Source organism: Lepidochelys olivacea, assembly GCF_965140295.1.
Source record: "Lepidochelys olivacea isolate rLepOli2 genome assembly, chromosome: 7".
NCBI classification, from domain to species: Eukaryota; Metazoa; Chordata; order Testudines; family Cheloniidae; genus Lepidochelys; species Lepidochelys olivacea.
Window position 1 is genome coordinate 14855466 of NC_140417.1, and position 25985 is coordinate 14881450.

General features: G+C 41.0%; 1 long non-coding RNA gene across 1 annotated transcript in view; it reads left to right on the forward strand.

Annotated features, from left to right (window-relative positions):
* The first annotated feature begins 14053 nt into the window (after window positions 1-14053).
* The window catches only part of LOC311523479, a 62791-nt gene continuing 50859 nt past the window's right edge, over window positions 14054-25985 (forward strand). The window contains exon 1 of the long non-coding RNA XR_014712352.1: window positions 14054-14191. This is a non-coding gene — a long non-coding RNA (uncharacterized lncRNA). The remainder of the gene's footprint in view (window positions 14192-25985) is intronic.

Here is a 25985-nt window from a genome sequence, read left to right on the forward strand (position 1 = left end):
TTAGAAATGGATAAGCCTTGCATTCAGTTTATGGATTTATTTAGTTCTATAAACATGTGCTTTTTAAATAGATTCAAAGATACTAAGGTCAGAAGGGACCATTATGATCATCTAATCCGACCTCCTGCACAACGCAGGCCATAGAATCTCACCCACCCACTCCTGCGAAAAACCTCACCTATGTCTGAGCTATTGAAGTCCTCAAATCGTGGTTAAAGACTTCAAGGAGCAGAGAATCCTCCAGCAAGTGACCTGTGCCCCATGCTACAGAGGAAGGCGAAAAACCTCCAGGGCCTCTTCCAATCTGCCCTGGAGGAAAATTCCTTCCTGACCCCAAATATGTCGATCAGCTAAACCCTGAGCATATGGGCAAGATTCACCAGCCAGAAAATTTTTTCCTGGGTAACTCAGATCCCACCCCATCTAACATCCCATCACAGGCCATTAGGCCTATTTACCATGAATATTTAAAGATCAATTAATTACCAAAATCATGTTATCCCATCATATCATCTCCTCCATAAACTTATCGAGTTTAATCTTAAAGCCAGATAGATCTTTTGCCCCCACTGCTTCCCTTGGAAGGCTATTCCAAAACTTCACTCCTCTGATGGTTAGAAACCTCTGTCTGATTTTTAGTTTAAATTTCCTGGTGGCCAGTTTATATCCATTTGTTCTTGTGTCCACATTGGTACTGAGCTTAAATAATTCCTCTCCCTGTCCAGTATTTATCCCTCTGATATATTTATAGAGAGCAATCATATCTCCCCTCAACCTTCTCTTAGTTAGACTAAACAAGCAAAGCTCCTTGAGTCTCCTTTCAGAAGACAAGTTTTCCATTCCTTGGACCATCCGAGTAGCCCTTCTCTGTACCTGTTCCAGTTTGAATTCATCCTTCTTAAACATGGGAGACCAGAACTGCACACAGTATTCCAGGTGAGGTCTCACCAGTGCCTTGTATAACGGTACTAAAACCTCCTTATCCCTACTGGAAATACCTCCCCTGATGCATCCCAAGACCGCATTAGCTTTTTTCACAGCCATATCACATTGGCGGCTCATAGTCCTCCTATGATCAACCAGTACTCCAAGATCCTTCTCCTCCTCCGTTACTTCTAACTGATGCGTCCCCAGCATTCTTAAAATTCTTGTTATTAATCCCTAAATGCATAACCTTACACTTCTCACAACTAAATTTCATCCTATTACTATTACTCCACTTTACAAGGTCATCCAGATCCTCCTGTATGATATCCCGGTCCTTCTCTAAATTGGCATTACCTCCCAGCTTTGTATCATCCGCAAACTTTATTAGCACACTCCCACTTTTTGTGCCGAGGTCAGTAATGAAAAGATTAATTAAGATTGGTCTCAAAACTGATCCTTGAGGAACTCCACTGGTAACCTCCCTCCAGCCTGACAGTTCACCTTTCAGTAGGACCCGTTGTAGCCCCTTTAACCAATTCCTTATCCACCTTTCAATTTTCCTATTGATCCCCATCTTTTCCAATTTAACTAATAATTCCCCATGTGGCACAGTGTCAAACGCCTTACTGAAATTTAGGTAAATTAGATCCACTGCGTTTCCTTTGTCTAAAAAATCTGTTACTTTCTCAAAGAAGGAGATCAGGTTGGTTTGGCACAATCTACCTTTTGTAAAACCATGTTGTATTTTGTTCCATTTACCATTGACTTCAATGTCCTTAACTACTTTCTCCTTCAAAATTTTTTCCAAGACCTTGCATACTACAGATGTCAAACTAACAGGTCTGTAGTTACCCGGATGACTTTTTTTCCCTTTCTTAAAAATAGGAACTATGTTAGCAATTCTCCAATCATATGGTACAACTCCTGAGTTTACAGATTCATTAAAAATTCTTGCTGATGGGCTTGCAATTTCATGTGCCGATTCCTTTAATATTCTTGGATGAAGATTATCTGGGCCCCCCGATTTAGTCCCATTAAGCTGTTTGAGTTTCACTTCTACCTCAGATATGGTAATGTCTACCTCCATATCCTCATTCCCATTTGTCATGCTACCATTATCCCTAAGATCCTCTTTAGGCTTATTAAAGGCTGAGGCAAAGTATTTGTTTAGATATTGGGCCATGCCTAGATTATCCTTAACCTCCACTCCATCCTCAGTGTTTAGCGGTCCCACTTCTTCTTTCTTTGTTTTCTTCTTATTTATATGGCTATAGAACCTTTTACTATTGGTTTTAATTCCCTTTGCAAGGTCCAACTCGGCTTGATTTTTAGCCTGTCTCACTTTATCCCTAGATGTTCTGACCTCAATAAGGTAGCTTTCCTTGCTGATCCCTCCCATCTTCCACTCCCTGTATGCTTTCTGCTTTTTCTTAATCACCTCTCTGAAATGCTTGCTCATCCAGCTTGGTCTACAACTCCTGCCTATGAATATTTTTTCCCTTTCTTGGGATGCAGGCTTCCGATAGCTTCTGCAGCTTTGATTTAAAGTAATCCCAGGCCTCCTCTACCTTTAGATCCATAAGTTCTTTAGTCCAATCCACTTCCCTAACTAATTTCCTTAATTTTTGAAAGTCAGCCCTTTTGAAATCAAAAACCCTAGTTGCAGATTTATTTTTGTTAATCCTTCTGTTCAGTTTGAACTGAATTAGCTCATGATCACGTGAGCCAAGACTATCTCCTACAACCATTTCTTCTATGAGGTCCTCACTACTCACCAAAACCAAAATCTAAAATGGCATCCCCTCTAGTTGGTTCAGCAACTACTTGCTGAAGGAATCCATCAGCTATCGCATCTAGGAAAATCTGAGCCCGATTATTATTACTAGCACTCGTCCTCCAGTCTATATCTGGGAAGTTAAAGTCTCCCATGATCACGCAGTTTCCATTAGTATTTACTTTATTACAAACATTAAAAAGGGCTCTATCCATACCCAAATTAGATCCCGGCGGTCTATAGCTCACCCCAAGCACTATCCCAGGGGAGGCTCGAATAGTTTTCTTCCCCAGTGTGATTTTTGCCCAGACGGACTCTGTCATATCCATTCCATCGCTTTTTATTTCTTTACATTCTACCTCATCATTGATAGACAATGCTACTCCACCACCTTTACCTTTATTTTGGTCTTTCCTAGACAGCACATCCCCTTCAATACCTGTAGCCCAGTCATGACGACTATTCCACCATATTTCTGTTCTCCCTATAATATCTGGTTTCACTTCCTGCACCAGTAGCTCTAGTTCCTCCATTTTGTTACCTAGGCTCCTCGCATCTTAATTTTTGCTGTTTGGCCTCACTCACATTCTGTACCCTATTAGGCACGGTCATTCTACAGCCAGTATCACCTATTAGACTGGTATCCACACTGTCCTAAGTATTTTTATATTTATTATTATTATTAATCATTGCATAATCTGTTAAAGTTCTTTTCAGTGGAAACTTTAGTTCAGTCATAATGATTGACAGCTTCCTCATCACAAGACATTCAGAGTCCAAAGGTCTTGTTGATAGTCATGACTGATTGCCCCTGAATGTCTAGTCCATCACACCCAGACAGCATGGCCTCTAAACACCTGCAATACTCCAGGAACCAGATATTGATCAGAAAACTACAGTCAAAAGGTTCTCAAAGCTGCAGACCCAGGTAAAGAATAAATTATTATTAAAGCACACTGGGAAATGATATTTTCTTTTAAATTTTTAGGGTTTCCCCTTTAAAAAACAACCTTCCCCCTCAAAATGTCATTTGGGGGATTTTTGATTTTTCAGTGAAAACCCCTAAATTGATGAAAATGGATTTTTTCTCAAAAATGTCAGTTGAATAAAAAAACCTAACTTTCCATCAAAAGTATTTAGACAATTTTTCAGCCAGCTGTGGTAATTGTACATTTATGAAATGATCGTACAAACCACAGAAAATATATCGAACAGAAGTGGATAGATTAATTATTGGCAGAGAAATGATTAAATGTTTAGAGATGGAAGCAATGAGAGGGAGGAGATTTTCCTGGCTACCCTGTAACTAATAAATAATTGGATAGTTAGCTTTGACAATATCAGGCAAAACAAAAATGTGATCTGCTCAGAAAGTCTGACGTCTCTGGCACTATGTTGCATTCTAAGCCGATCCATATACCATTTTTAATTAAGGGAATGTCTTTTTGTTATAGGTTTCAGAACAGCAGCCACAGAGACTTATGCCTTCTGTCTTCTGCACGGGCACATCATAGCAGAGGCTATCCAGCCTTACCACTATTAACGCTGAGGGGCTCCAACCAAAGATTAGGGCCCCATTGTACAATGTCTAGGACAATCAACTAACAAATGGACAGTCCCCACCTCAGATAGTTCACAGTCAGCTTTGTGACTAAACACAAAAACTTGGATCAATCAGAGAAGAGGAATGGGGTGGAAGGGTTGGAAAGATGTGCTAACAATACAAGTAAGGGTTGGCATAATAAGTTCTAACCTTAGTTCTCCACCCACTTCAGTCTTTCTGTACAGAGAAAAACACAAGAGGTCAGAGAATCAGTTTTGGTACCCTATTAACTCTTGGTCCCTGCACTAAGACTTTCAACACAAGGCCCAAGTGCAAGGGCATCCACTGTGAATTGGCTTGAGCCCATAACTCATTTTACACAAGTCACAGAACAGCCATGAGCTAGCAATGACTTGGAGTTTGTCTGCACACGAATTGTACCACTTTCAGTATACCACTATAATTAAAGTGGTTCAGGCCCTGCCCCTCGCAGTGGGGTTTTTATGGGAAAGGGAATAAGTTATACCACTATAAGGCACTTTTATAACTACATCCACACTAGAGGTTGTATTGATTTAAGCATTTCTGTAAAATATCACACCCTACCATTTATAGAAAAATTGTGTGTTGTCTAGACCTTTCAGCACCTCCCGCCTGGCCTGAATTCAATCTCCTAACACAGACATAACAGGTTCTGCATGCCTTCAGAACTCCCCTGAGCCATACAATCCCTTTCAGAGCCACGTTCAACAATGCCAACCTCATCACAAGACGTTGCCACCTAACACCAGAATTATGAGAATAGGGTTGTTGTGTCTTTTGCGGAGGGAGGCAGAGGTTGTTTTAAAAATGTACTAAGAGAAAATCAATTGAGATTTTTTAATTTATTAAGAGGAAATAATTGAAATATTATATCTATATGGGCCAGACTGATTTACACAAAGATTTCTTTACATCCCTTTGGCAATGTAAAGGGATCTCAAAGTGAGCATATATTACATTTACAAAAAGTCCCTTTAAATTGTGAGGCTGATATAGAGGGGTATAATGTAAATTTAAAAAAAATACCATCTATATTTAAATTGCTTTTTACGCCAATAACTCTTAGGACTATTCTTGATTACCTGAAAAATATCTACCTCTGTTATAATGACTTATGACCCAAACCTACAGACATTTATTCATGAAAGTAACTTTATTTGTATGAGAAGCCCCATTAAAGTCAATGGGACCACATGAGTAAAACTGGGCTTTTGCAGGACTTAGATCTTGGTAGAATAGTTAATGTAAAGCTTGGCTCTAATCACTTCATGGTAAACTTACCACACAGCATTTAATTATTTTTTTTTAATCACTGGAAATGAACTGTGAATTTCTTAAGATCCATTGCAGCAAAATGTTTTCAGTCAATCTAACCACATTAATCACAGATCTTTAGAGATTGCTTATATTTTTAAAACATTGAAATGTATCTGCAATGCTTCACTGGTTAGTATTAGCCCAAACATGAAAGTATCAAGCATTAAGGCTTGTTTGTCTTCCATGAAATAAAAACAGAGAACACTGCATCCCCCACAATGTCTACCCTCTTAGTCAGATTCAATGGGACTACTTGTGCAGTAACGTGCTATTCAGAGAAAAGATATCAGAATGTGCCCCTCTACAAGCAGGATTAGAGATCTATCTTTGGAGGCTGCTCTGGTGAGGTAGTGAGTCAGTTACTCTCACACCCAGTTGGACCCAGGATAGGCCAGCCCTGGATAGGCCAGCATTTTGTGGGCTACATCAGCCATTCTGGGCCAGCAGCTGGAATGGAGATTGCACACCCTTCTGACTCCATTTTTGATCAACTTTCTGCTGCCAAAGGCCTGAAGGTTCCACATGTGTGTCTGGCCCATAATGTTTTCATTATACTCCATCCAATGGTTGGATGAAGTATAATGAACCAGCCCTGGTTTTCAGCTATTCTTACTTTGACTAGGCTATCCAGTGGGGGTTCCCCCGCCATAAAGCCAAGAAAAGAAAAGAAGAAAACAGAATGTATTTTTGCATTATTCAAAATCTGCATGGGTTGCCATTTTTCCTGTAATCCTGATTTCCCCTCTTGCTGGTATTATTGTTACTACTATTTGCATTCCAGCACCTGAAGATGCAACATAAAGAAGAAATAACCCCAATGAAGTCAAAAGGAGAATCAGACCCCCATGACCAAGATTTTCAAAATGGTTCAGGGATTCTGGGTGCCCAACTTGAGACGCTCAACTTGAGACACCTTCTGGGGCCTGACTTTCAGAAAGTGCTGAGCTCCTGCCCTCTGAAAGTTGGGCCTTCTCAAGGCACCTAAAGTCACTAGTCATTTCTGAAAATCTTGGCCATGCTTGAATCTATTATGTAGTAAAGATTTTTAGCCATCATTAACTGGGAAGTTTTCATTCTCGTCACAGATGATGCTATATGAATTTGATGCACACAAACATATACCATCACATTGCCCTTGGTACTCAACATTGTTCAGATTAACATCTCTTTCTTGGAAGCTGCAGAATCATTGTGGAGATCACTGCTGGTCAATCAGTGGATTCTGCAGGAGTGTCACTAAAAGCCAGGACAGAAAGTGGCCCAAATGCTATAAACTGCTTTTCCAAGAAGTTGCCAGGGTAGCTACCTCTTTGCAGAATAGAGCACAAAAGGTTGCAAAAGGAATAGTGCTTAAACATTGGCTTTTAATGGATCTGAAAACATGTATATTTGAAAACAACACTAGAGTAATAAAAGCACTGTATAATATGGGCCACATTTTCAAAAGTGGCCTATACATTTTCAGCTGTGCTGTTCCATGTGCTAAAACTCACATTTATGCCCACAAATCGGGTGTAAAGAGACTTGCTTGTGAAGCTCAAATGTAGATTTTTGTGCTTGTGCGAAAAAAAAAAGGAGTGGCAGTTTAGCAAGCATGTTCTGGATGCATGTGACTACAATTAGAGCTGAGCAAATAATTTGCAATGGAAAATTTATTCAAGGAATCTAGTTTTTTTGATTTTCTGCTCATGGAATAACTGCAAGCGAATCACACTTTCCTCAGATTTGTTCATTATGTGAATTTATTCAGCAATCATCTTTTCAAATTCTCTACTCTATGGCAGGATCACAGATATTCAAATTTCAAGCGGCGCTGCTCACCTATGATTAGTCAGGTAAATCACATAGTACTGTCTCTCTCCCCTGATTAGATAGCTGCTCAAACTCTTCTGGCATGAATACTTGCAAGGCAAAATTATAGAGAGACTTGCTTACCATTAAATGAAAACATAGGTCTCTTAGAATCACTTGAGAAACTTTTAAAGTCTGCTGGGAGCTGATGGAGCATTCATACTTTCCTACCGAAAAGAATGATGGTCTTGTGGTTAAGGCATTGGACTGAGGCTTAAGAGCAGCATTCAATGCCTGACTCTGATGTAGGCTTCCGGGGTGACATGTAGAAACTGAAATGCACAGGACCATCCCGAAATCAGTGGAGTGACACCAGCAGAGAATTTGTTCCTATAGTATATGGGAATCCTTACCAAAAGATATCAATACCTTATAAAGACAAAATGGAGCAAAACTTTGCTGAAACATGACTTTTTTCTCTAACTTGATCATTATTTGTATTACAGCAGTACTTACAGGACTGGGGCCGCATGATTGCAGCCATTATACTGTTCTCAGACTCTAAGCATAGTATAGTTCATTTGCTTATTATTATTACTAAAATTACTATTGTTGAAGTCCTAGCATATTTCTTTATTGCTTAAACTTGGATCGTGCAGCACTTTAGGTGTATATACTGTGACAGAGTCAGGCCGGACATCTGCAAGAAGGTCTGGGAAAACAGGTATGTTAACCCTAGAATGCTAAATGCCCTTTTTCCTACAAGCTGGAAAGGGGTTACTTCAGGTCAATTAGGGACACCTGAGTCCAATTAAGGGCTGCCTGAAACCTGTTCAAATCTCTCTTCTGGTGAGAGCCTGGAGGAGGGAGAGACAAACTGCTGCAAGGCTGGAGATGGCAGGGAGATAGGATTTTCCAGTGTGGGAGACTGCGCTCCTCCCCATAGGGGAGACACCCAAACCCAGTGCTTGTTTAGGGGAAGGACTGACACCCTGGGGCCAGTGACAGGACAACACCTGCCCCACTGAGGGGGCCAGAGAAAGGTATTCCCCTTTTGTTTTGGTGTGCTATAGACTTGTTTCCCTTTGTCTGGCGGAAGAGCACTTCTCAAGCCTGCCCCGAGGCCTACCAGGAAGGCTCTGAGAAATAAACCCCAAAGGGGGAAGACAGGCACACTCCAGAGTGGGGGCTGATTTACCCTGGGCCTCCTCCCTGCCAGAGAAGGGAGCGCTAAGTCCGGTGAGGTAGAAGGGGTGCCTTGCCGCAATACATATACACACACCCACACAGTTAGTTTCAACTTCTGCTTGAAGTTGTCCACCAGTGATGTGGTATCTCCTTAACGTGCCGCCTGGAAGGTAACAATCAAAGCTGAGGGTCATGACAGCACTCGGGTATCCAAGGATGTTGCTAAGCACCGACTCCGATTCCCATTATGCCTTTGCTTAGGCAGACAAAAATTCAGTTTGCAATACTTTAGATTCTTAACTACAAATAATTAAGTCTGTAAGACAGTGAAAACAAGTTAATGTTCTAATTGCCATCATTCAAACTGTATCTTTTCTTTAAACTGATAAACCAAGGAGCTAAAATGAATTTTATGCCAGTAATTTTCCTTTTGCCCATTACCGCTTGTACAATAATACACAACTGCACATTTCTTTCTGCCTCAGAAATAAAGAATTGTTTAGATGTTTAAATAACAGAGTTAAATTAAATTAGTCACATTATATTGTCTGGGGTGTGAGAGTTAATTGGAAGGCACAATGATTTACTAAAGTTTGAAATACCAAATGTGTTTCCAAGTAAGTTAATGACAACTAGAATCAAAATTTCCATTTTCCACAGTTACATTCTATTTTCATTCTTACTAAAGTACTTTTGTAAATGAGTTTGCTTTTGTAAGGGGTTGATCACAACTCATTTTGCTGAGTCTTCCATATTTAAATGTCATCTAAGGATATTTTAAATAAGGTGTCCAAATCACATTCATAATAATATATTGAGTTGTGTTTGAACATTTCTAAAACAATACATGGAAGAAGTAACTGGAGTAGCTTTAAGGACTTTTATTTCCCAGGCAGGAGATACCAGAAGATACTCAAAGTCATACTATTGTACAGTATGAAGATGAGGAGGATGGAGATGGGAGAATCTAGCCTCAGAGATGGCACTGATATTGGCCTCAGAAGACTATCTGTGCATCCTACATGAAACTAAATCCTGCAGTTCTTACATAAGAAAAACTTACATAACAAACTTCAGTGGGAACTTTGCTTGGATGATAAGGAATGCAGGATTTGCCCCTGTTGTGTAGGAAGGTATACTGTAGCAATTCTAACCAGCAAACCAAATGGGGCGGATAAAAGAAAAAGTATCTGAGTCAGTGCCGGGGTTCCACTGATTTTCACCAGAGTGGAAACTCCTTCAGCAGGAGATAACAGTGGTACAAGCCACATAATCCCTGCTCTGCTGGGTGGGCCTGAAGCCAGTTGGTGCAGTCCAGAATGTCAGAGTAAGATCATTCAGGGAGTGATGAAGGCTGTCATTGCAGGTTTAGGGGACTTAACCAACTGCCAGTTTTGCCAGTGTTTGGGGGACAAACCTGGCCCTCTCAGAACATTTCGGAAGGAACTCCTGTGCACTGGAAAGCCCTTTACTCAGTTAGGTCTGGCTGTTACTACTATCCCCTTGTTGAGAAGTGTCAAAAGTGGGCAATCAGATACATCTCTGCAATTTTCAGTGTCTGATTCTGCCTCCCTTGGGCATCTCCCGGCTTTAAATGGTACCATCTGAGGAAAGCACAACTCTGCATGAGTAAGGGAGGCAAAATTGGACCCCTAGTACTTAGGGCCAGAGCACAGCTTGCAATATGTGGGTGCGCAAGAATCAGGGGGGATTGTAAGGCAGGAGCACACACTGTGCCCTTCCAAAGTGTGATGGAGCTGCCTCGCTAGAATACTCTCCCCAAATCCACAGAAAGAATTTAGTCAGCCAGAATCGCTCCTGGGAATTTTAGCGCATTTTCAGTCATATCCACAATGCAGGTCCTGGCTCAAAGCCAGCCTAGCCCTTTTGTCCTTTGTACACATTTACATCCATTTGTCAGTGTCATACCTAGCTAAGAGTCCAAGCTTTACTTTTTGAAACACGTACAGTATTTATGGTGTTTTACATAGGAAACGTCAACACCATTATTTCAGAGAATGAGCATGACATTCTTAGAATGTATTTCTTTTTAAATCCTTAGTGCTGTCAAATTTTTTGTTGTAGAAGCATATCTGAAAAACTGTCCGCATATTTGTACCCTAATATACATACAAGTAACAGAAAGGGATCCAAATTCTCTCGGTGACATGAGTAACTCCATTGAAGCCAGTGGACGCCAATGAACACAGTGCAAAGCTTAAGATGGAGTTACATTGTAAATAATTGAGAGCAAAATTTGTGCCATTAAAAATAAAGACTAAAGTCAACGGGAGAAGGATGCATTGTTTTCAATCTTCATATTCAGCAAGGCTGCAAAGCCTGAGAAATACAAATCCAATGCACGTAAAGCACTCAGCCACCAGATGGTGCAGGTGGCACTTGGCCTGGTTGGTGGGGGCCTCTGTACTGATATGGACAGATGTTTGAGCTTCCTTTTAGAAAAGTTAAGTAAATGAGAATGGTAAACAGGAGAGGAGAAATGAAAGCTGTTAGGGGAAGAAATGCTATTTATTTTCCATGTCCTAAGAGTATTTCAAACGGTGGAGAGTAAGAATAATAAAAAAAGCAAAAAAATAAAAGAAGTGTTGCTGTAGAATCACTGCTCTGCCATTTTCCAGAGTCACAGCCGTGTTAGTCTGTATCCGCAGAAAGAACAGGAGGACTTGTGGCACCTTAGAGACTAACCAGTTTATTTGAGCATAAGCTTTCGTGGGCTACAGCTCACTGCATCGGACGCATGCAGTGCCATTGCTTATGATATGTCTGAGTAGCTATGTATTTTAAAACAATGGTGTTAACTACTGTGCTTTGCAGCCATCAGGAATCTGAACTCTCTTCCAAAGACTACATTACATTTTAGTGTGGGGCTAAATTCTCTTGACTTCATTTACTGTGAGAGCATCTAATCTCATTTTTGTTGTTATCTAGAGACTATCAGATTCCCCATCACACCAGGAAATATAATCTTTTGTCCTCAGCAGTTTTCCATCCTTATCCTCCTCTCTAAAGGCAGGAGCCAGCTGGCTGGTAACAGACAAAAAATCCTGCCATTTCTTCATCTCCTTCTCCCCACCAGCATGAGTCAATGGACTTATTTTCACTTTTACTTCCGTTTTCTGCAACTAGTTTTGAAAATTCTTTCATGGTACCTAAATACTTGCAGCTGATGAAGTGGGTTGTAGCCCATGAAAGCTTATGCTCTAATAAATTTGTTAGTCTCTAAGGTGCCACAAGTACTCCTGTTCTTTTTGTAAATACTCTCTGCAATTTGCCATTCAGGGACAGATTCTCAGCTGGTGTAAACTGACTTCAAGGAAGCAAAGCTGATTTATACCAGCTGAGGACCTGACCCTGTCAGTATTTTATTTTCTGCTCCTTTTTTTCCTCATCTTCATTCTCCTTCTCACTCATCGATCTTTTAATCATTCTCCCCAAAAGTCTGTTTATTGTTTTACTAAATGCCTCCTACCTTTTGCTTGTTCTCCTTTATATAGGGTGACCAGATAGCAAGTGTGAAAAATCGGGACAGAGGGTGGGGGGTATTAGGAGCCTATATAAGAAAAAGCCCCAAATATCAGGACTTTCCCTATAAAATTGGGACATCTGGTCACCCTACCTTTATAGCCCAGTTTAAACATATTGCTTCTGTTGCCCTTTCTTGGTGAAAAATGGACCAGGATGAAGTTCCACTGAAGCCGTTCCATCCATTTGAGTTAACCCTCCCCCACCCCATTTCCTGTATTCCCCAGTTGATCCTCCACATAGTATAAAATTTCAGAAGAAATAATTAAGGGCAAAAAGTCTCTTGATTCCAGCATTCTACTTTCCTTACAAGTGTGGCGCTTCCATTGATGTCCATGGAGATCTAAGTTCTGACTGAAGTTCTGAGAGGTGGATTCACCTTTAGAGCAGCACTAGCCAGCTAAACTATGAGAAATTAGAGTCATCGAATTTTTTTTATAAATTTTTTTTCAGTGAAAAATTGGGTATTGTTGAAAGAAAAAAATTCATGAAAAATTTCAGTTGTAATGGTTTGGGGTTTAAAATTTGAAATTAAAAATAAAAAGCCTGACTTTTGTTTTGTATTTTTGAAATGTTTTGGTTTAAATTGTTGTAAAAGTCCAAACCCTCTCTCCATTTTTATTTCCTTTTCCTCTTTTTCCCCCCCCCAGTGGAAAGCATGAAAAAAAGAAAGAGTGAAAAAGCATTTTCCTCACACTTAACTGCATATTTCTCATGGAAAAAAATTTAAAAGAATGTTAAAAGTGAGAGAAGTAACACTTTCTCTTTTTTTATTTAACAAGAGGAAGGGGGAAAAAACCAGGAAGTTTGAAAAATGGTCTTTTCATTAAAAATTCATTGATAAGTTCTTCACTGGAAAAACAAAAAGTGAAAAATTTCAAAGGAAGCAAAATTGTTTGCTTTCTTTTGAAATTATTCATGATCTCACCTGCTCAAATTTTTCAAGACACCACACTGCGCCCTCAGATTTCCACCAGCTATACTGGTAATGCATTTACAGTGTGCAAGAGACTGGTTCAGCCAGTTGTTTTTGGTTACTAGGGTTTGCAAGTGGCTTAATCTGGTGTAGTACCAATGCCCGCAGCCACTGAAAGAAAGAGAAATTATCACACTGAATTATTTAAGTATCCTTACCCAATCCAACTCTCATTAAAGACACTGGAAAGAATCTAATTGAATTGGACTGTGTCCCAGCTGATCAAGGAGCGTCTTATATGGATTCATGTCCTCTCTAGTAAAAATGATGGGTGTAAGTATAGGAACTCAAAGATTGGGAGGAAGTAAAGAGGGAGTAAAGGTTCTACAGGGGTCTGGAGGACTCTTGAAATAATATCTAAAGCATTTAAAACTCCATTCACTAAAGTTAGTATTTGTGAGCTTTTGTCTAGCACTCACCCCCATTAACACTGCAGGTTTAATGACACTGTAAGCTTATTTATTTATGGTTGGTTCACTGCCAAGCAGGAAATTTGAAATAGCTTATAACTATGCTAAATGTGTTAATAAACACACACAATGAAAGGTGGCCTTGTTACTGTAAACGTCCCCTCATAACTACTTGAATACTTGTTCTCTCAGTCAATAGCTGAGGAATTACAAATAACCGCCATACATTCCATCCTTCTTACAGGCATCATTTTATCTACAAAAATGCTTGCCAATCTGCCTCCTCTAGCTGCCCTGAAAGAATATATCAAGATCTAAGAATCCTCAGCCTTTAAAATCCTTAATTTCTCTTCAAACTATGTTACTATAAGGCAACCAAAATGTGTGCACTAATGCAAATGATAGCTGGTAATTGGAATCTGAATGCAAGACGCCAAAGGAAACGCTTCACAGAACTTTGTAGGATGATAATCCACTAGAGAGAGCTGAAGAGTAACTTGTTGCCAGGGGGACTGTGTAAGACATTCAAACAGAAACAGTGGTTATCTGTGTGGAGGTAGTGTACATAGGGGTTCCTGTTTGGCTATAAACTCCCCAGTTCTACTTGCTGGAGCTTGTGGCAGATGCAGAGCTGCTATGTAATAACTTTCATGAATCCTGTATGTGAGAAGATCAGTGAGGTAGGTATGGTATATTAGCTTTTCCTGTATGAATGTATGGATCTAGGAAGGGTACTGTTGGAAAAACAAAGCCAGAAGGCAACACATTGGCTCTTGATAAGAATACCAAGGCACACGCTTGAAAGACAATGGGGAAACCTTTTAACTTCAATAATCCTATATGCTGTCTCCATCAAGTCAAAAGACTTGTTTGCCAGTACTGGGAACTAACAGAACGAAAGGCTACAAACAGTTAAAAACAGAAGGTGGGTGATCAGAAGGACTAAGCAGCTTTAAAGAACGCTCTCTGAAGCGGAGAGGAACGAACTGAGTTATGAGGTCAGATTGTATCGTCTACACCGTGGCGGTCTTGATGGGGGGTATATGGGAAGTGTAGACCTACCAGGATTGCTGTGTGGAAGATGGATAACCTGGTAAGCTAGACATGTATATAGTCTGTTTATTGTTTTAAGACCGGTTTTCTCTTAAATGCTTCTGTTCTAAATAAATAATGCTTTGCTTTAAGCTATTTGGTAACTGTACTGACCACTGGTCACTGCCCCCACAGGGAACAGAACTGCAGAGTCTGAGCCTAAGTCTGACCTGCTGAGACAATCATAGTTAGTACCTGGGCATTGTAGACCAAGGCTCAGTCCGAGAGTGACAGAACTGTGTGATTACAGCTCAAGAAAGGAAGGATGGCTTGAGGCTCAGCACTTGAGAGGAGTGCATTGAAAAAGACCCAGAAGGGTCAGAGTTGCAGTCAGCCCTGTCACTGTACAAGCTTCCAGATGGACTGAATCTGTTCCCTTCTCATTTACCTACAATAGCATGTATGTTAGAACCTGCTCTGGGCCTTCACAATCTCATTTTACTGATATTGGGAAGCTTAGCTGCTGATCAACTAACCCAACAATATATGTCTCTCAATAGTTACATTAGTCATTTGTTTTATAAAACGAGGAAATAATAATAAGAAAGTGTTATTTAACATGAACTAAATGTTGACAACCCCTGTATTTGTGCCGTGGAAGAACAGTTTCACTTGCTTTTCAGGCTACATATTCGAGAAAGGAAATAAGAATGCATATACAAAATACCCTTTTTTCCAATAAGTGCAGTTTTTCCATCCTAAAATATAGCACTCTATAGAAAATAAAAAGCAGTAAGGCCACTACAAACCCATCTCTATACTTGTAATTAATCCTGTAATACATTTTATCAGTACACCGCTGAGGGCAAATATGTATTTGCCTGTAAAATCATGCCAGTTTTAAGAAATACCGAATGGGAAATTAGGATCTTGCAGGATAGTTTGTCACTCAACTCATTTTGCTTTGTATGAAAGGACAGTTGCTGTATAATCTTGTTTCTCACAGCATGGAAAAGTATGATGGCTGTTATCCATGAAGTAAGTTCCTTGCAGTTTATAGCTCTTTTCTTTTTAATTTGCTCTGCTAAATGATTCTGCTCGTGACAGCTCTCAATTGTCCAAGTTGGATTGTTCAGCATAAAGGCAAAATGACAGAGTGGTCCCAGTCAATACGTACTCATAGTAAATTGTGAATATGTTTCCCGAATTAGGCTTACAGTGTAAGTCTCTCCTCTACCACATTCAGATGTTTGTATGTAGTTCTTATGTGACAGCAGATGGAGACATTGCGAAGGGAAACAGTGTAGTAAGCCATGATATCCTCATCTAACCTCCAGAGGGTAGTAGGCACTGTGTCCTCATTTAACTCCAAATACAGTTAGGACCCCTTTGAACACAAACAATTGGCATGTTAACCTAGAGACAAAACCATCACGCACATTTGTCTACTGATCTCTCTCTTCTCTTTCTGACACTCCGTTCACTCTCAATCTTCCTTTGTCTCACCTCCCCACAATCTATTCCCTAAAAGCAGGCTCTCTTTTGCCCTCAAATACTCTGCCACAACCTAGAAGTGAGGAGATTCATGGATGCCAGCTCAGTCTAGATGAGTAGCCCCTGTATCTCTTGGATGTGCAGCTCAGCTGACCGTTACCTTGCCACTTATAGCATTGCCTGGAGTAACTAACTCCATGTGACTATGTGCAGGGTAAGACTAGCTCAAGGACTCATGCAGAGTAGGCTCACTGGGAGACCTATAGGGGAAAGGCAGAGTGTATGCATGTGTCAGGCCAGGTGGGGGATGGTCCCTGGGACACACAGGTTCTCAGCCTGTCTGCTGTCATTTGCAACAATGCAGGTGGCTGGTTGCTCTTTCAGGTACAGTCCCTAGGGGGAAACAAAAACCATAACAAAACCATCAGTTTTTGTGTAATCAGACACAGCACGACCAGCCCTGAAACCAGGAGCTTCACAGCTTTAGGACTCTCATGCTTACGTACAGCAAGCCAGCTCTTTCACTGGGCTGTGCAGCATGGCAGACAAGAACAAGAGCCAGAATGGGGCATGTATCTGACTCTGCAAAGTCCCACCTCAGCTCAAAGACCTCTTTACTTCTCTGATTCAACTACTCAAAAATATTCAATAAGAGTCTCTCTTATTTTATGAAGAGCCAATAACTGTTCTTGAGTGAGTGAAAGAAAACCAAAAAGTTACCTACCACAATGGGGTCCTGGTCCATAACTAGGACTCCCGAGTGCTATCATAATACAGAAAATAAATGATAATAAAGTTTGTAGAAAAGTCAGAATAAATAGAATAGGGACAATGTCAATAGGGCAATTCAGAACATATTGCAAAAAAAACAAAGCCTTTTATGAAGAATTATAACCCTTCAGTAGATGTTTTGCACCATCCCAGAGCAGGGATACCATTCTCTATCTAATTCTATAAGATGGTCCAACCCCTTCTCCCCCAAAAACTATAAACAACCCCCAGTTTCTATTCAATTCTGTGGGACTTTTCCAGCCAGAAAGCAAAGCTCTGTCATTGTCCACCAAAGCCTTGTAAAGGTTCTGACTCTGTTACTACAGAACAGACTTCAAAGAGGGGTCAAAAATATGGGAGGAGGAACACAATTATAAATATGTTAATGATTCAGTACTCTCTGTTGATACCATCTCACCATCCCTATTCAATTTTAAAATCAAAATAGTTTATACTAATGCAGTGAACTAGCATCTTAGTGAGGCAGGTAGCAGTTGTATGTCACTCACAGATTATTAAAAACACAACTACATATGAGTAGTCATTTCAGCTGCTTTTTTCAGAATTAGGGCTATTTAAATGAGAAAATAGCTGACAACCTTTATTGTTATCCAACACAGCACAGAGCAGGTCAGGACTCTGTTTCAATATTTACAGTGAATCCACTGCTTCTGTGCTTTGAGATTGCAAAGCATCCTTGCACTTATACAAATGTACCTTCTTTGTTGATGTCTTCTCTGACTGCAAGGCCCATGTGAAAAAAGTCTGCACTATTGTGACATACCAGGGCACAATCCAGACTGGGGGACGGGGAGAGGTTGTGTCACCCCTGCCCTGCAACCTTGAGTGCCTTACAATGCCTTGCTATAGTAACTCCCACCTGGGATGTTCACAAACAGCGTTCCAGCATGCAAGCTACACCCTGTGTATGTGTGTGTAACTGCAGCTGGCCAGCTGCACCGTGGCTCTCACCAGCTTTGGTTATACTTCAGGGTGACACCAGTCCTGGAATCTTCTCCAAGAAATGTATGTCCTGTACTTCCCAGCCCTCTCCTGGCCAGTACAAATATATTAAATCCATTATTTATTTCAGGAAGTAATATGACAGCTTATTATCTTAAACAGTTATCCAGACACTTCAATTTAAACACACTGGATTAGGTAAAACAGTAAACAAGTTTATTAACTACAAAGAGATAGATTGTAAATGAGTATAAGTAAGGAGGCATAAAAGTCAGAAATGGTTACCAAGAAAAACAATATAGAATGCTTATTAGCATCTACTTAAGAAGCTAACTTAGTTGCAAAGGAAATTTTCTCACCACATGTTTCCAGCAAGGTTACTGACCAAATTCTTCAGGTCAGGATCCTTCCCCCAGAGACCAATGTCTTCTCAGGTGTGGAGAATGAAGTGGGAAGGACAGGAGGGGAATGCCTAGGGATGTTTGTCCTTCCTTTTTATAGTTTCAGTCCCCCTCTTGAAAAACATTTCCAGCTGAGACCCAGGAGACAAAGAGTCTATGTGGAAGGATATTCCCTGCTGGTTTTTTTCACCTGTTTGAACTTCCTTTGTTTTCCCTTCCTGGTTGATGACTCTGTTTATGGCTTAAACGCAAATTAAGGCAAGCACACATTCCTTCCTTTGTTTAAGACAGACCTGACTTCTCCCTGGCCCAGGCTGTGTGGTATGGAACATGCGTTAATAACATCATAAAGGGGAATCTTAGAACTTCACATACAATGTTGCCACACATTTTACCAGGACAATACTGACCAGCAAATTATGAGTTTTCAAATGATACCTTAACTAGGCATACTTCTTACTAAGATTACAGTAGTGTGTAGGAGCATATTCCACCACAAATACCAAGAGTATTTATCAGGCATAACTCATTTTTCTCTGATGTTTCTACAGCTGCATCCACATTCTCTGGATCTGTAGTAATCAACACAAGGTCAGGGGGTGGGAGCAAAGCAAGTCTGGGTGGCTCAGCACTAGGTTTTTCTCTAGGGTGAGATGCTGTAAACTGATCTGCTGATAAAAAGCCCCTAGGGCAGTTACAAATGTGGCTGCAAGAACTATTTATGTCAAGAGGGATAGAACTAGAATGTTCTGCCTCATGAGACCAGCACCTACCATTTGAACAAGAGAAGAATCCCCATTAGCTGCAGTAGTATGAGTGCATACACATTAGAACCAAGCCACTAGAAAGCAATGGGACATATTTACATGAGTAGGTCTGATATTCCATGCCAGCTTTGTATAATGCCAATTGCTACCAGATGTAAAGAGCCAGATTTTCAAAAGAGGGCTCTGCAGTTGAACATGCAAAGCGCAATTTGCATGCACAAACTACATAACTGCATGCTTAGCTTTTGTGGCCATGCATTTGCCAAATATGTTCGTGCAAATTCTAGTTTATGGTGGCACGACAGGTGTATGCATACTCATACAGCCATATCTACGGGGTACAGTGTGGTGGATAAAAATATCCAAAGGATTGACGTAAAAGATTATGTAGAAACCAGAAACAAACATTCATTTAAAAATGGATGAAAGAAATATTTATTTTAGCTCAGAGCCTCAAATGAATCATTAACAAATCTAGACATCTAAATACCTGTTTGACCTATACATTTTGCTATTTTAGCTACATTTCAATCTGGAATGTACTTTGTACTCTGACTGTTGACTGCAAGCTTGTCCCTGAGGTGCCACACTGCAGAGAAACAGTCCCAAGACAGAGGTTATTATAATGTTCGGATGTATTGAGGTTTCTGTGGGGAAACCAGACCCAAAGCACATTCCAAAGGGTATTTTAAAAGAAGTGTCAATCAAACCAAACTAGAAATGCTCCAGTTGTCTGGTGCAGGGGAATGTTAAAAACAGGGGTCGATTAGGACAGAAACTTGAGGCATGTAAAACTTTAAAAAAAAGATTTCTACTGTATAGTTTGGTAGCACTCAACTCAGCACAGCTCAGCAGTTTCATGAAGCTCATTGCCAGTCGACACAATCCATTCCTGAACTTAACTTCAGAACGTCAGAACAGGCATTACTAAATTATAGGCAGTCCTGAAAAGGTTTCACAAAAGAGTGCAGACCCCCTATGACACACAATGTCAGGTTTCCCTTTATCTTACTGATAATAGAGAAAACATATAAGTTTCAGACTTCTCCCCTTAGGCGTCAAAGACCCTGAACAATTCCACCCTCACCTGCACCTCTGTTCTCATTTCATCCTATAGCTTTCTTGTTCCTATGTATCCTCTCTCATAAATGCTCCCTTTGCCTCCATGATGCTTAGAACAACCTCCCATGCACCCCGCCAACTCTGTCTCCATCAAACCCCACCTTCAAACCCATTTCTCTTGCAGAGCTTTCTTGTTCTGCTCTCATTAGTTATGGGTTTGACTCTCTTCCCGCTGGTACCTCGTGATGTCATTCACACCTATGCAATCTGACTGCAAAGTGGTAAATTCTGATCTGGTGGTGTTATACCTGGCACAAGGCAGTGCAGTATTAGGACTTGTCTCTCCTTTCTACCTCTTGCATCTAAACCAATACCCCATGCCTCATAGTTGTATTATACTGTAATGTCCTCGTGTGTTTTTGTGTGTTTTGCAAGGTGCCATGAACACTTATGGGGCTCTAGGTAACACCTGAAGGTCAAATAAAATAAGGTAGGGGAAAATGCAACTAGACTTAATATTTTGGCACCTGGCAGAGAGTAAAACTGAACCACAGATTTTGGGATGTATATTTCAGTGAAAGAAATACACATACTAATAACATGTTTCAAAGTAACAGCCGTGTTAGTCTGTATTCGCAAAAAGAAAAGGAGTACTTGTGGCACCTTAGAGACTAACCAATTTATTTGAGCATGAGCTTTCGTGAGCTACAGCTCACTTGCATCCGATGAAGTGAGCTGTAGCTCACGAAAGCTCATGCTCAAATAAATTGGTTAGTCTCTAAGGTGCCACAAGTACTCCTTTTCTTTTTGCGAATAACATGACATCTTTGAAACTTCTAGGGTGAAACTGGGGGTGAAATCCTGGCCCTATTAAAGGCAATAAGAGTTTTACCATTGAGTTTAATGGGCCAGGATTTCATTCCATGGCAAAATTTATACCTTAATAATACCATACAATCTAGATCTATTCAGAATCATGTGGAGATCTGTGTAAGCAATATCATAATAAGCTACTGTGACAGGGGTTCACTCACCAGAGCAGCTCCACCTGCTGGTTGTCTCAGGGATTAGCACCCAGCTGGCATGTCCTCTCCTGGTGGTGCCTCTCTATCCACTTTCTATGCTTGTAGACCCATCTCAGCCCAGGAACTGCAGTGTCCTTTTCATGACTCGGCCCTCTAGCCATGTCACAATCTGTGTCTTCCCCCTTTCCAGGGAGGTTAAGAATCTCCCAGTTCTATAGTCCAGCCACTTCCCCAGCGTGAGTGGAGGGGATCCGGGCCATCTCACTACTCTGGGTCTTGGCCCAGGGACACTGTAGCTAGAAGCCTCCTGCTGCCTCTCCTTAACTTCGCCAATACTGCTTCACTTTCCCCAATGCCCCAGCACCTTCTTCACCCTCTTCTCAGAGCCTCCAGCCCACAAGTCCCAGCAGCCAGTCAGGAGCTCCCCCTTGCGCCTCTGGTCCCTGCCAGCAACTGCTCTGTCCAAGGTGCTACCTTCCCACCAAGAACACAGTCCTCTCTCCTTGGGTCCCCACAGCCACTGACTATCTGTGGCCCTGCACCTCCCTTTAATGTTAGCCTGCTGGGCCCTGACTGGATGCTCCGTGCAGCCTCTCTCCAATTGGCTGCTCTCTGCACAGCCTCCCTAGGCTACTTTCAACCCCTTCATTTCTGGTGTGGGGTGAACACCCTATCACACATTGGAAAAGATTAATGTTTTTTAAATCTAGAAGGTCTCATTATGGTCATCTAAGGTGACTTTCTGCATAAGACAGGCCAGAGACTTTCACCCAGTAACTCCTGCATCAAACTCATAATTTCTGGTTGGACTAGGGCAGGGGTAACATTTTCAGACGTAGCTAAGTAACTAAGTACCATTTCCAAAAGTGACAGTCACTTAGAGTATGTCTACACAGGGATAAAAATAGCACTGCTAGCCTTGGTCAGCTGACTTAGGCTCAGGCTCCAGGGCTGAAAAATTGCTGTGTAGACATTTGGTGGAGGGTTCCAGAGCTCGGGCTCCAGCCTGAGCACAAATGTCTACACAGCAATTTGGAGGAAGATAGGCGCCTAAAAATGGGAGTCACAAAAGCCAGCATGCTGAGTGGAGAGCCACCTACATTAGCCAGTGGGAAATGCCAAGGAAAGGGATGTGTCCTAAGTCTGACCTCTGTCAGGGAGTTTCATGCTTAAGTCCAGGCTGGAGGGAAATGCCTATCCCTGCTTGAGATTCTCAGCTGTGAACCCTCTCCTGGAAGTAAATGCCTAAGGCGTTTCTTGCATTAAGCAGAGGAGGAAGGGGTCCTTCAAAACTTGTGGCGAGATGTAACAGATCCCTGGTTCAAGTCCTCCCTCCACCTGATGAGGAGAAAGGATTTGAACAGGGATCTGCCACCTGTGCGTCTTAACCACTGGGGTATGAGATATTCTGATGTGCGGCTCCCTCATTCGCTCTTATTGGTGCTGTTACACTGTGGATGAAAGTAAGTGAAGGAAGGGGCCTGGATCTTGGGTCTCCCATAGCTTGGGTAAGTACTCTAACCACAAGGCTATCGAGTCATTTTCATGCTTTCTCTGACTCTAACCCCCCTCCCATTCAGCTATTTTGTGAGGAGGTAGGCTACTCAGAGAATGCTTACTGTATTGGGCCCTGCAGGTGAATTAGGCAAGAGTTTATGCATCATACTGGGGCTTAGGCATCCAAACACCTAGTGTGAGACAGCAGTGTGCATGCCCAGAGCCAGACACACAAGTGCCTAGGGAACTTTCACAGCACAAATTTAGGTGCCAAGTGATTTTTAGGTACCTACAGGGTTTGGTGGCAGCTGAGCACAATTCATGGGATGAATACAGGTGGCACCTGAATCTGGGACTGAGGTACCTGAAGTGTCAGTTAGGTGCCGAAGTTGCTTTGTGAATCCAGCCCCAAGTGACTTCCCAAGGTCGTATAGGAAGTTTATAACAGAGCAGGGCTTTGAACACAGGTTTTTCAAGCCACAGGCTATCACTGTAATTACTGGACCATCCTTTGTCTCACTAGTAAAAATCAGTGTATATTTCTTGTGTAGGATTTACTATATACCATTATACTATACTATATACCATTCCTTGTCCTAACTAAACACATACATATAATTCTTACATTTAACAGTCTTAGTATGAGATTTAATAAATGATACTTTATTAAAGGCTTTACAGTACTTTACAAACTATGTTATATAAGCTCAAAGTTACCCAAATTTCAGACTTACAAAACAAGAAATATAGATATCTGTAAGTCATCAAGCCCTTACAATTTTGGAGACACGAGGAGAATTTGTATTCAAGAAAACACTAAAACTGAGGTCCTGATCCTCCACCCTTTAAAACCAGTTTTATTCCATGGCCACTCCAGTGTCAAACAGATGTAACAACGTGGAAAATTGGGACCTAAGCTTCCATTTCATCCAGAGTTGCAGTGTATACACAAAGGGAATAATTTGACGCACTTTTCATGTTTGAGAGTTATGGATTGGAAAAATAGTCCCAGCAACTTTAACTAATGTGACCGTCACAGAAAAAATGTGGACCATTTTCTCCCAATTACTGGCCCTTTGCTGAGAATTGAATTTATCTGCCTTTTAAGATAAGAAAAAAAAAGTGTGAGATAAAATAGTAATTACTTGTTTGTTGGCAGTTTAAGCTCTTTATACAGCAAATTAAGTTAGAAGTAAATTCTGAGTCACTATCATTCATGTGAAAATGTAGATGTTCTGTATTGTACTAGTGGTATGCAGTGAAGACCCAGTGCCATCATATATAATCTATGAATTGATTTGATCATCAATCACCCTTATATGTGAATTGCCCACTGATACCATTCGTTGTGCATAAGTATGAGCTGCTGTAGGAGTTGATTGGCATGTTGCTCTAAACAAGAGAACTAGAGCCAGTGGGAAATACCTTGGACAGTGTCTCCTGGGTTATTGCTATGTTGCCCTAATGACTTTGCAAGGCCAGATTTCCAAAATGCATCAAAGCACTCAGCATTTCCCATTGTTCTTAATGGGAGCTGCTGGTTGCTGAGCGCTTTTGAAAATCTGACCACTGCATTTAGGTATCTAAATGAGAACGGAGGTCTTTTGAAAAATCAGATCCAGTTGCAAGTGCTGAGCACTTTGAAAATGTGGCCTGCAATGTTTTTGTTCTTTAGAACATAATAATATGTTCTTTGTTTAGGAAAGCTAAATGGGCGGCAAGGGTTCTCAGCACCATACAGGAAACGCTCAACAGCCTGCAGGATCGGGTCCTTAAACTATTTTCATCACATTGAATGTTAGAGTTGTGCAATTAGAATAGAAAATTCTCTCCTCCTCCATCACAGTGCTTCCTGATGCTGTCACACCAGGGTGATAAGTCTGGTTTAGGGGGATTGACGTTTCTCAATGGGTATGCATCTGCCATTAGTATTAACAGGAGTTGCATGCATGCACTGAAAGGAACATGTACCCCTTTGTGGCTAGTTTGGCTTAACTACAAATAGCACAGAAGTAAATGATGTGATTTTTAAAGATCATTAACAAGTCTTTATTCTCATTTCAGTGTAACTGTTAAATCACCCCTGCGGTTAGTCGAAATATTAGCCGTGGCTTCATTTTACAGGGCACAGATAACACTTGATTATGTTCAGCAAATTGTGTAACAATTATCTCAGAAATTAGTATGTACACTAGGGATTGAACTGGCTTAGAAAATTCAAGAACTCCTCCATCAATTCCTGCACCTTTGCCCGTTTTTAGATACAACTGATTCTTACTTGGATGTTTGAAAATGTCCATTCACATTTGTACCTCCTATTACTTCTCATTTTTGTGTGGTTCAACATTTCCAGATTCCAAATAAGATAAAAAGCCCCAAAATATTGTGAGAAAGTCTATTCTAATATGATCAGCTGGGCAAATCTGAAGACCCAGCCTCTGAGTTGAACTATGACACTGTAGATGTTTGTACATCAATACCATGCAGTAACTCAGTAAAATCACCCTGTTGTGCACATGTGGATAGTGCTTTAGTTCATGGGCAGATATAACAAATTATGCGTTACAATGAAAGCTTGTCTCTCTTACTGACAAAAGCTGGTGCAATAAAAGATATTACCTCACCTCTCTCTGTAATATCCTGGGACCAACATGGTTATAACACTACTGCATACACATTACAATGGCTGCGTCATAGAATCATAGGACTGGAAAGGACCTCAAGAGGTCATCTAGTCCAGTCCCCTGAACCCATGCCAGGACTAACTATTATCTAGACCATTCCTGATCACCTGTTATCTAGTGGATCGAGCATAAAGGTTGGGAATTAGGAGACCTGAGTGGTAATTCAAAAATTTCCCTGACTGGCTGTGTTAACTTGGGCAAGTCACTTTACCTCCCTAGACCTCAGTTTCCCCATCTATAAAATGGGGATAAGGATGCTTACCCACCTGTGGATGAAAAGTGCTGAGTATCACTACTTCTGGGGACCCAGTTTTACAAAAGTGCTCAACATCCAGTAGCACCCAGGGCTTTCAAGTCCTATGCTTAAAATTAAGCATGTGCTTAAGTGCTTTGCTGGATTACGGCCAGAGTGGCCAGCACCTTGCAGGGCAAGCCCTGAGACTTTACAGTATAAAGGGAATCACATATATTGGTCTTAAAGACTAATTGGGTGCCATTCTAATGCTTTACTTTTCTCAAATCATTCAGGTAATTGGGCATTCTGAAAGAGGACATTGCACAATGGATTTAGAGGATTACACTGAATGCACATTTCTCCAAAACCTTTCATACCATTGTATATCACCAAGTGTAAGCCTTCAAGCAATTGGGAAAATTGTATGTTCACTGAATGCTCTCGTCTTCCACCTTTCTTCTTAACTCGGGTGAGGCGGGGGCGTGAGATGATCAGATTGCTGCTGACAACAGTAGAAAGACAGATGATGAAAAATTCTGATCA